Source organism: Callithrix jacchus, chromosome 9, assembly GCF_049354715.1.
Source record: "Callithrix jacchus isolate 240 chromosome 9, calJac240_pri, whole genome shotgun sequence".
Lineage (NCBI taxonomy): Eukaryota > Metazoa > Chordata > Mammalia > Primates > Cebidae > Callithrix > Callithrix jacchus.
Window position 1 is genome coordinate 73,907,933 of NC_133510.1, and position 12,947 is coordinate 73,920,879.

A 12,947-nucleotide genomic window follows, 5' to 3' on the forward strand; every position below is an offset into this window, starting at 1 on the left:
TTATAAATTAAAATTTACATTCCCCAATTTTCTTACTACCATCCTAAGAGAAAAAAATTAATTCACTCTTCAAAAGTTAAAAACAAATAACATTTCTTGTGCAGCTATAAGGTATGTATCTTCAATAGACAACTGAATTATTAAAATAAGGAAAGCCAGCATGCCATATTGCTAGAGTTAATAGCCAGCTTTACTCTCTTATAGGAGATTATCTATCTATCTATCTATCTATCTATCTATCTATCTATCTATCTATATCTACCTATGTATCTATCTATCTATCTACCTCCATCTATCTATGTATCTATTTCAGACTCAAGGAATAGAACATCTATAGCCAGTTCTGTAGATTTAACATAATGAAGAGTTATTTGTGATGAAATTAAAAAATATCGTTTCCCATTGCAAAAGAATTATAAATTTATATAAATATTAAAAATACTAAATATACTAAATAATAAAATATTTAAAATTCTATAAAAGACACACAAAGGAACAGCAGTCACTTTTTAGTTCTTCTTGGAAGCAGAATTTCACCTAATACTAGACATGACATGTAGTTTAACTCCTATCACTTTTTTATATAAGGATCTGCTCACTGTGAAACAATGAAGAGGAGCAGAAGATCTCAGAGGGCATTCAATCCCTTGATAATATGCAGTATAGCAAAACAGCCTACACACTACACATAGAAGGAGAAAATTAGGTACAACAAGTTCAATTATTTAATATGGCCACCTACTGGCATCTCCTGACATATAATATTAGAACATGTATTTCCATAAGAGATAGAGAGGTGAGCTAGCCAGATCTTCTATTTCCTTTCACTTTCTTCTGGAATGAAATGGACATTCAACACATTTGCTGATCAACTGTCATTCCATGTTCCACCAGCAGGAGTAAATGGGCCACTTCGGTGTGTTCACACACTGCAGCTATTAGCTATAACCTCAGTGAACTAACATGCTTATGTAACTTTCTGTGTTCAATATTATAACCTGTTTTACTCCTGTAGTATAAAACTGATTTTTTGCAAATATAAAAGAAATATCCTTCAGATCAAAGTAGAAGGAAGGAGGGTTATTTTCTAAGATTGATCCTCCAAGCTCAAAGTCTCCAAAGAATATGAATATTCTTTGCCCCATGTTCTATGTCTTACTAGAATAGTAAGACATAGTATTTTGAGCTTGGAATATCTTGAAATATTCAAAATTTAGCACATTCCAAGCTCTTTGGAGTTTTGTAACAGTTCACGAGAGAGTGGAGTAATCTATAAGAAAAAGTCAACATATAACAAGCCTGTTTTAAAAACTAGAATTCTGGGAAAATAAAAAGGAATTAGGAGTATTGGCAAGAGATTTATTTTTCAGACATGTAAAACTAGAATGTCTGATTCTCAGCAAAAACAATGCATTAAAAACTTTATAATTGATCTAAGATGGCTGAACAGGAACAGTTCTGGAGTGCAGTTCCAAGCGAGAACTCAGAGGGTAAGTGATCACCACACTTCCAAATGAATTTTTACTGCCCACAGACCCGGAAATTCCCAGACGGATAAGTGCCACAAGTCTCCAGCATGGCTGTTTCAGCCAGCACAGTGGGTCTCCACACAAAAATTCACACAAATCTGGGCACCGTTTCAACTGGCGCCTGGAATGCCTGGGAGACAGAGTCACCCATTCAACTGAAAAAAAGGGGGCTAAAACCGGGAGCCAGGTGATCTGGCTCGGTGGGTCCCACCCCCACAAAGACCAGCAATCTGAAACACTCTGGATTGAGAGTTTCACAGCAAGCACAGCTGGACCCAGGTTAGTCCTGCTCTGTGGAGGGAAGGGTGTCCACCATTACAGAGGCAGTCCACCACCACTGAGGCAGTCCGCCATTACTGAGGCAGTCCGCCTTTACCAAGGCAATCTGCCATTACAAGGCAGACCACCATTACAGAGATAGTCCGCCATTACCAAGGCAGACCACCATTACCAAGGCACTTCTAACTATACCTCTACAAACAAATCCACAAGGAAATTCACACAACAGATAGGCAGAGCCCATGGCAGCTCAGCAATACCTCTTCTGGCAGACTGTGACTAGGCTATCACCTTGCTGGGCAGGGCATCTCTGAAAAAAGGCAGAAGCACATCAAGAACTTTAAATAAAACCCCACTTTCCCAGGACAGAGCACCTGGGGAAAAAGGTAGTTATGAGTTCCACTGCAGCAGACTTAAATATACCTGACAGGCAGCTCTGAATAGAAGAACAGAGCTCACAGCTCAGCACTTGAGCTCCTATAAAGAACAGACTGTCTCCTCACACAGCTCCCTGACCCCCATATATTAAAAGAGTCACCTCATAAAGGAAAGCTCAGGCTGACATCTGGTGAGTATCCTTCTGGGTCAAAGATAACAGAAGAAGAAACTACCAGCAACCCTTAATGTACTGCAGCTACCGCAGGTGATCCCCAGGCATGCAGGGTCTGGAGTGACCCTCCAGCAGTCCTACAGCAGAGGGGCATGACTGTTAGAAGGAAAACTAAAAAACAGAAAGAAATAACTTCATCATCAACAAAATGGACATCCACTCAGAGACCCATCTGAAAGTCACCAACAACAAGACCACAGGTAGATAAATCCATAAAGATGGGAAGAACCCAGCACAAAAAGGATGAAAACACCAAAACCAGAATGCCTCTCCTCCTCCAAGGTATCACAACTCCTCACCAGCAAGAGAACAAGGCTGGATGGAGAATGAGTCTGATGAAATGACAGAAACAGGTTTAGAAAGTGGGTAATTATAAATTTCTCTGGGCTAAAAGAAGATGTTCTAACCCAATGCAAAGGAACTAAGAACCTTGAAAAAAGGTTTGATGAAATGCTAATGAAAATAAACAGCTTAAGAAGAATATAAATGAATTTATGGAGCTGAAAAACACAACATGAGAACTTCGTGAAGCATACACAAGTTTCAATAGCTGAATCAACCAAGAAAGGATATCAGATATTGAAGATCAACTCAAGGAAATAAAATGAGAAGGCACAATAATAGAAAAAAGAGTAAAAAGAAATGAACAAAGCCTCCAAGAAATATGGGATTATGTGAAAAGAACTAATCTATGTTTGATAGGTGTACCTGAATGTGACAGAGAGAATAAACCAAAGCTGGAAAACACTCTTCAGGATATTATCCAGTAGAACATCCCCAACATAGCAAGGCAGGACAACATTCAAGTCCAGGAAATACAGAGAACACCACAAAGATATTCAAGAAGAGCAACCCCAAGGCACATAATCGTCCCATTCACCAGGGTTGAAATGAAGGAAAAATGCTAAGGGCAGCCAGAGAATAAGGTCGGGTTACCCACAAGGGGAAGCCTATCAGACTTACAGCAGATCTCTCAGCAGAAACCCTATAAGCCAGAAGAGAGTGGGGGCCAATATTCAACATCCTTAAAGGAAAGAGCTTTCAACCTAGAATTTCATATTCAGCCAAACTAAGCTTCATAAGTGAAGGCGAAATAAAACCCATTAAGAACAAGCAATTGCTCTGAGATTTCATCACCACCAGGCCTGCCTTACAAGAGCTCCTGACAGATGTACTAAACATAGAAAGGAAAAACTAGTACCAGCCACTCCAAAAACGTACCAAATGGTAAAAAGCATTTACACAATGAAAAAATTGCATCAACTAATGGGCAAAACAAGCAGCTAGCATCAAAATGGCAGGATTAAATTCATACATAACAATATTAACCTTAAATGTAAATGGGTTAAATGCACCAATCAAAAGATACAGACAGGCAAATTGGATAAAAAGTCAAAACCCATTGGTGTGCTGTATTCAGGAAACCTATCTCATGTGCAAGGATACATATACACTCAAAATAAAGGGATGGAGAAAGATTTACCAAGCAAATGGAGAGCAAAATAAAGCAGCAGCTGCATTCTTAGTCTCTGACAAAATAGACTTTAAACCAAGAGAGATCAAGAGACAAAGAAGGTCATTACATAATGGTAAAAGAATCAATGCAACAAGAAGAGCTAATGATCCTAAATACATATGCACCCAACACAGGAGCACCCAGATACATAAAGCAAGTTCTTAATGACCTACAAAGAGACTTAGACTCCCACACAATAATAGTGGGAGACTTCAACACTCCACTGTCAACATTAGACAGATCAATGAGACAGAAAATTAACAAGAATATTCAGGGCTTGAACTCAGACTTGGACCAAGCAAGCCTAATACACATTTACAAAATTCTCCAACCCCAAATCCACAGAATATATATACTTCTCAGCACCACATCATACCTAATCTAAAATTGACCATATAATTGGAAGTAAATCACTCCTCAGCATATGCAAAAGAATGGAAATCATAACAAAAAATCCTCTCAGACCATACTGCAATCATTTTAGAACTCGAGATTAAGAAACTAACTCAGAATCACACAACTTCATGGAAACTGAACAACTGGCTCTCAAATGTTGACTGGATAAACAATGAAATGAAGGCAGAAATAAAGATGTTCTTTGAAACCAACAAGAATGAAGACACAATGTACTAGAGTTTCTGGGATGCATTTAAAACAGTATGTGGTGGGAAATTTATAGCAATAAATGTCCACATGAGAAGTAAGGAAAGACCTATCATCAAAATTGAAAGAACTAGAGAAGCAAGATAAAAAAAAAAAAAAAAAAAAAACTCAAAAGCTAGCAGAAGACAAGAAATAACTAAGATCAGAGCAGAACTGAAGGAAATAGAAACACAAAAAACCCTTCAAAAAATCAATAAACCCAGACTGGTTTTTTGAAAAGATCAACAAATAGACCACTAGCCAGATCAATAAAAAGAAAAGAGAGAAGAATCAAATAGACGCAATAAAAAACAATGAAGGGGATATCATCACAGATTCCACAGAAATACAAACGACCATCAGAGATTACTATAAACAACTCTATGCCCATAAACCAGTAAACCTGGAAGAAATGGATTAATTCCTGGACACTTGCACCTTCCCAAGCCTAAAACAGGAAGAAGTTGAAACACTGAATAGACTAATAACAAGGACTGAAGTTGAGGCAGCAATTAATAGCCTACCAACCAAAAAAAGCCCAGGTCCAGATGGGTTCACAGCCGAATTCTACCAGACATACAAAGAGGAGCTGGTACCATTCCTTCTGAAACTATTACGAACAATCCAAAAAGAGGGAATCGTCCCCAAATCTTTTAATGAGACCAACATCATCCTGATACCAAAAACCAGGAGAGATTCAACAAGAAAAGAAATATTCAGGCCGATATCAATGATGAATACAGATGCAAAAATCTTCAATAAAATACTGGCAAACCGGTTGTAACAGCACATCAAAAAGCTTATCCATCACAATCAAGTAGGCTTCATCCCAGGGACGCAAGGCTGGTTCAACATACATAAGTCTATAAATGTAATCCACGACATAAACAGAACCAAAGACAAAAACCACATGATTATGGCAATAGATACAGAGAAGTCCTTGAACAAAATTCAACAGCCCTTTATGCTAAAAACTCTCAATAGGGGTCCAAAGTGGCTCTGGCCAGAAGTTGTGGCACTTGCGAAGGTGAGGTCATGAGTTCAAGGCTAACCTGAGCAACCATATAAGCTCAAACTGATTGGCAAAAAAAAAAACCTCTCAATAAACTAGGTCTCAATGGAACATATCTCAAAATGATAAAAAGCTATTTACAGCAAACCCACAGCAAATATCATACTGAATGGGCAAAAAGTGGAAGCATTTCCTTTGAAATCTGGCACTAGACAAGGATGCTTTCTCTCACCACTCCTATTTAATACAGTATTGGAAGTTCTAGCCAGAGCAATCAGGCAAGAAGAAAAAATAAAGGGTATTTAATAAGGAAAGAAGGAAGTCAAATTGCCTCTATTTACAGATGACATGATAGTATATTTAGAAGACCCCATTGTCTCAGCCCAAAATCTCATAAAACTGATAATCAACTTCAGCAAAATCTCAGGATACAAAATCAAAGTGCAAAAATTACAAGCATTCCTATACACCAATAACAGACTTAAACAGAGCCAAATCAAGAGTGAACTCCCATTCACAATTACTACAAAGAGAATAAGACACCTAGGAACACAACTAACAAAGGATGCAAAGGACCTCTTCAAGGAGAACTACAAACCACTGCTCATGAAATAAGAGAGGACACAAACAGATGGAGAAAGATTCCATGTTCATGGTTATGAAGAATCAATATAGTGAAAATGGCCATACTGCCCAAAGTAATTTACAGATTCAATGCTATCCCCATCAAGCCACCTATGACCCTCTTCACAGAACTGGAAAAAAACACCTTAAACTTCAAATGGAACCAAAAAAGAGCCCACATAACCAAGATAATCCTAGGCAAAAAGAACAAAGCCAGAGGAATCATAATACCTAACTTAAAACTATACTACAAGGCTACAGTAATCGAAACGGCATGGTACTGGTATCAAAACAAAGATATAACCAATGGAACAGAACAGAGGCCTCAGAGGCAATGCCACACATCTACAACCATCTGATCTTTACCCTAACAAAAACAAGCAATGGGGAAAGGATTACCTGTTTAATAAATGGTGTTGAGAAAACTGGCTAGCCATGTGCAGAAAGCAGAAAGTGGAACCCTTCCTGAAAACTTACACTAAAATTAACTCCAGATGGATTAAACACTTAAACATAAGACCTAACACCATAAAAACCCTAGAAGAATACCTAGGCAAAACCATTCAGGACATAGGCATAGTCAAGGGCTTCATGACTAAAACACCAAAAGCATTGGCAACAAAAGCCAAAATAGACAAATGGGATGTAATTAAACTCCAGAGCTACTGCACAAAAAGAAACAGTCATTAGAGTGAATCAGCAACCAACAGAATGGGAAAAAGTTTTTGGAATCTACCCATCTGACAAAGGGCTAATATCTAGAATATGCAAAAAACTAAAGCAGATTTACAAGAAAAAAACAAGCCCATTCAAATGTGGGTGAAGGATATGAACAGACACTTTTCAAAAGAAGGCATATATGAGGCCAACAAACATGAACAAATGCTCATCATCACTGGTCATCAGAGAAATGCAAATCAAAACTACACTGAGATACCATCACACACCAGATAGAATGGTGATCATTAAAAATCCTGGAGACAACAGATGCTGGAGAGGATGTGGAAAAATAGGAACACTTTTATACTATTGGTGGGAGTGTCAATTAGTTCAACCATTGTGGTAGACAGTGTGGTGATTCCTCAAGGATGTAGAAATAGAAATTTCATTTGACCCAGCAATCTCATTACTGGGTATATACCCAAAGGACTATAAATCTTCTATTATAAGGACACATGCACAGGAATGTTCATTGTGGCACTGTTTACAATAACAAAGACTGGAACCAACCCAAATGCCCATCGATGATAGACTGAACAGGGAAAATGTGGCACATATACACCATGGAATACTATGCAGCCATAAAAAATGATGAGTTAGTGTCCTTTGTAGTGACATGGATGAATCTGGAAACCATGATTCTCAGCAAATTGACACAAGAACAGAAAATCAAACACTGCATGTTCTCACTCATAGGCAGGTGTTGAAGAATGAGAACACATGGACACAGGGCAGGGAGTCTGTCGGGATGAACTAGGGGAGGGACAGAATGGGGTTGGGAGTTGTGGAGGGATAGCATGAGGAGAAATGACAGATATAGGTGATGGGGAGGAAAGCAGCAAATGACATTGCCTTGTATGTATCTATGCAACAATATTGTATGTTCTTCACACATACCCCAAAACCTAAAACACAATAAAATATATATTTAAAAAAAGAAAGACCAATGAATAGAAAAGCAATAGATTTGTATGGCAAGATCCCCTTATATTTACTGAGGAATGGCACATAATGTAAAAGAAATGTAGGGTCATTTTTCTTAAGGGAACAATAATTAAAGATTAAAAACAAAGTCTGTAATGTACTAAAAGAAAGTAAGAAAGGAAATAAATTCATTGTTTGTAACAAAATAAAAGACCTAAAACCATAAAAACCCTAGGAGAAAACATAGGCAAATCCATTCAGGACATAGGCATACTCAAGGACTCCATACTAAAACACCAAAAGCATTGGCAACAAAAGCCAAAATAGACAAATGGGACCTAATTAAACTCCAGAGCTTCTGTATAGAAAAGAATCAATCATTAGAGTGAATCAGCAGCCAATAGAATGGGAAAAAATTTTGCAATCTACCCATCTAACAAAGAGCTAATATCCAGAATCTACAAAGAATTAAAATAGATTTATAAGAAAACAATAAAAACCCATTCAAAAGTAGGCAAAGGACGTGAACAGACACTTTTCAAAAGAAGACATATATGAGGCCAACAAACATATGAAAAAATGCTCATCATCACTGGTCATTAGAGAAATGCAAATCAAAACCACATTGAGATACCATCTCATGCCAATTAGAATGGTGATCATTAAAAAATCTGGAAACAACAGATGCTGGAGAGGATGTGGAGTAATAGAAACACTTTTACACTGTTACTGGGAGTGTAAATTAGTTCAACCATGTGAAAGACAGTGTGGCGATTCCTCAAGGACCTAAAAATAGAAATTCCATTTGACCCAAGCCCATTACTGGGTGTATATCCAGAGGATTATAAATCATTCTACTATAAAGACACATGCACATGTATGTTCATTGCAGCCCTGTTTACAATAGCAAAGACCTGGAAACAACACAAATGCCCATCAATGATAGACTAGACAGGGAAAATGTGGCACATATACCCCATGAAATACTATGCAGCCATAAAAAATGATGAGTTCATGTCCGTTGTAGGGACCTGGATGAACCTGGATACCATAGTTCTCAGCAAACTGACACAAGAACAGAAAAACATTGCATGTTCTCACTCATAGGCAGGTGCTGAACAATGAGAACACATGCACACAGGGCAGGGAGCATCACACACTGGAGTCTGTTGGGGGGACTAGGGGAGAGACAGTCGGGGGAGGGAGTTGGGGAGGGATAACTTGGGGAGAAATGCCTGATATAGGTGATGGGGATGGAGGCAGCAAACCATATTGCCATATATGTACCTATGCAACAATCCTGAAGGTTCTTCACTTGTCCCCCAGAACCTAGAGTGCAATAAGATATACATTTTTTAAAAACTTTATAATTGGCACCTCTCCTGAGAACTATCCAGTAGGTCGGGCCTGCCTAGGAGCAAATAAAGCCTCTGAGAGCTCCACCTAGTTCACAGGATAAAATCCCACAGCAGAACTCAGAGTCAGCAATAGCTAAACCCCAGGTGGTTGTAGCATCTATATTAATGTCTACGCTGCCTGTGAATGCCCCTGAATTTTATCTTTCAGGTTATTCTTCCAATTACACAGAATCCTATGGAGATGGTTGTTAGGATTATCCCACTCTATCTGAATATGTTCAGGATTTTTTGGATCATCTTACAGAGCATCCTGGCAGTTTTGAAACTGAAATTGAACAGTTTGCCGAGACCCTGAATGGCTGGATTACAACAGATTATGCTTTGCAAGAACTTGTGGAACTCATATATCAACAGGACATGTCTATCCCGAATTTCTCTTATATAGGAGCTTGCCTGTGTAATTACCTGTCCCATCATCTGACAATTAGCCCACAGAGTGGCAACTTCTGCCAGTTGCTACTTCAAAGATGTTGGACTGAATATGAAGTTAAAGATCAAGCTGCAAAAGGGGATGAAGTTACTCGAAAACGATTTCATGCATTTGTACTGTTTCTGGGAGAGCTTTATCTTAACCTGGAGATCAAGGGAACAGATGGACAAGTTACGAGAGCAGGTATTCTTCAGGTTGGTCTTCGAGAGCTGCTGAATGCCCTCTTTTCTAATCCTATGGATGACAATTTAATTTGTGCAATAAAATTATTGAAGTTGACAGTATCAGTTTTGGAAGATACTTGGAAGGAAAAAGGAAAGATGGATATGGAAGAAATTATTCAGAGAATTGAAAACGTTGTCTTAGATGCAAACTGCAATAGAGATGTAAAACAGATGCTCTTGAAACTTGTGGAACTCTGGTCAAGTAACTGGGGTAGAGTCCATGCAACTTTAACATACAGAGAAGCAACCCAGAAAGTGATCCTAACTACTTTATGAATGAACCAACATTTTATACATCTGATGGTGTTCCTTTCACTGTAGCTGATCCAGATTATCAAGAGAAATATCAAGAGTTACTTGAAAGAGAGGACTTTTTTTCCAGATTGCAAAGAAAATGGAACAGATTTATCAGGGGCTGGTGATCCATACTTGGATGATATTGATGATGAGATGGACCCAGAGATAGAAGAAGCTTATGAAAAGTTTTGTATGGAATCAGAGCGTAAGCAAAAACAGTAAAGTTAAATTTCAGCATATCAGTTTTATAAAGTAGTTTAGGTATGGTGATTTAGCAGAACATAGGAAAGCAAGAAAATGTGTCATACTTATACCAAATTAAGGATGTTGAGTTATATTACTAATGTATGCAACTTTAATTTTGTTTAACAATATCTGCCAAAATAAACTTTATTCCCTATAACTTAAAATGTGTGTGTGTGTGTGTGTGTGTGTGTGTGTGTGTATATAAAATAGTTTATTATGTACAGTTAATTCTACTGTTTTGGCTGCAATAAAATTGATTTTGAAATACATGAAATGTTGAAAATTTTGCTAGTTTGTTAGATGCTTATCCTTTAAATTCTACTTTTCTTGAGGGGAAAAAGTCTTAGTCTGGAAATACATATTACTGCAGAAATGTAGCATCCTTTTTTAGGTAGAAGTATTACAGCTTTCATTTCAGTTTGACGTTTAGTGTTCCAATGAATTGAATTTCAAATATGAATCATAATCTTGAAAATCTCTAGCACTAAAGTCTTGGAATATATCATTAACAACTGACTAATATATGCAGATGCTATTTGATACCAAGGGCTTTTTAAATGTCATGGGGGAAGAAAAACGACTTGGTGAACTCCAGCTAAACAACCAAGACTTCACTGAAGATTTATTTCAATTCTAGAATTGTTCTTTTTCTTTTTTTTTTCCAGCTGACTAACTTCATTACCTTAAGGCCTAGAATATTATTCTGCTTTATTTATATGGCTTTCTCATTTTTATTTTGTAGCATGGGTTGCATCAACTTTTTTACTGGAGAATTTTACTAGATATTTATCATTCAAGTTTTCATCTGCTTTATAATCGATACACCTTCAGGGTCACTTTTCTAATACTTTTACTATAACGTGGTACCACCTCAACCCAAATAAATAATATTTTACCTAATGTCAAATCTTTTTCTAGCTAACTAAAAACAAAACTTATGTACAAAAGGATTGCTTGTAAATATGCATGTAAATTGTTCTGTTAATAACCCACTGTTTTACATTTGGTACATCTGTGTGTGCTAATACAATTAGCTTTCTCGCTTTTCTGCTTGTTTGTTCAGTCTGAATTAAAATTAGACTTTGAAAATAAACCTTAAATAGTTCTGTTTCCTGTAAATCTTTGCAAAAAATAAAACTTTATAATTAATGAAATTCACAAAGAAGTAGAAATACATTTAATGACCTCTAAGAGTAAATATCTCAACACAGAAAATGGGTAACTGGAGAATAAATCACTTAAAATTGTTTTTTAAGATGTTTTGGTATATAATTTCTTATGTCTGATGAAATCAAAACCAAAAAAGTCTATATGAAGGTTACAATAAGTTATACATTTTGAACATGCAAAATTTACTAATCTAAGCTAAATACACAATGAATAAATAATAATTTTTAAAGGCCAGAAGTATAAAATTATCTCTTTTTAAAAAAATGATCAGGAACTAATAAGCACAATTTCAAAGAATGAGTCCAAAATAAATGACAAGCCCTTTTAAAAATGAAGATCTTCTAGGGATATATATTTCATAATCAATGCTGTGCTACCGGGATCAGTGTTTTTCATATAATTTTAATGTAAGTAATTCACTAAGTTGACCAAGTGTTCCAGTTTGCATGGAACTATTCCTTGTCCCAGGAAATCCTTTGGTCATGGGCAAACAAGGATGGTCGACGACCTATAGCTAAAACCTATGCTACAGAATCCCAGCATGATCTCAACAATAGCTTTTATAAAACTCTCTCAGAAAACTAGATTAGCCAAACATTTGATGCCTGCATCACTCTTATGGAAAATATGAAGGGTATATCTGTGATTGAATAACAGAACTAATTTGAATTGATAGGAGTTTAAGGTAAACTTGGAGAGTAAAAGGAGATAATGCACACTAAGAAAAATGAATTTCTACAGAAACATATTTTCCATCAATGTTCAAAAACTATGGTTTAAACTGAGAAAACTTCAGTCTAAATTCTTTAGCATAAGACTCACTAGCCTTAATAATATGAAAAGAGCAATAAAAGCATAGAGATTTCCATAGAAATATCAGATTTTCATGCATCATGTTGATTTATTGAAATGCTTAACAATAGACATGTAAAATACACTCTTACCACAGGCCCTTCTATAAAAGGAATCACTGAGAGATCAAGGTTATCCATTTTAAGTGAATTTGACAATAATAAACTGTTTAGTAGTTTTATGGTTAACATAGACAATAATTTCCAGAGAATTTCTGGACCCTCATCTAACAAGCATAGCCAATTTTTTGAGAAGTCTAAATAATGTGCAACTCCTTCAGTACCTAATGCCAGTGAATCTATTATTTTTCAGTTTAAAGGCTTTGTTGTATCTGCTTTTCATTTAAGCTCAAGAGAAAACATTTTGTTTTTGGAATTGTTCCTTGGAAAAGGGCATAAGTTTTTCCCTGGACCACTCAGTACATTACCAAAATCTACAGGCTTTATTTCCTTTC

General features: G+C 36.7%; 1 long non-coding RNA gene and 1 pseudogene across 1 annotated transcript in view; one reads left to right on the forward strand and one right to left on the reverse strand.

Moving 5' to 3' along the window:
• Window positions 1-12,947, reverse strand: part of LOC118144265 (uncharacterized) — a 437,346-nt gene that overhangs the window by 210,027 nt on the left and 214,372 nt on the right. The window lies entirely within an intron of this gene.
• Window positions 1,386-10,634, forward strand: LOC100414180 (polyadenylate-binding protein-interacting protein 1-like; annotated as a pseudogene).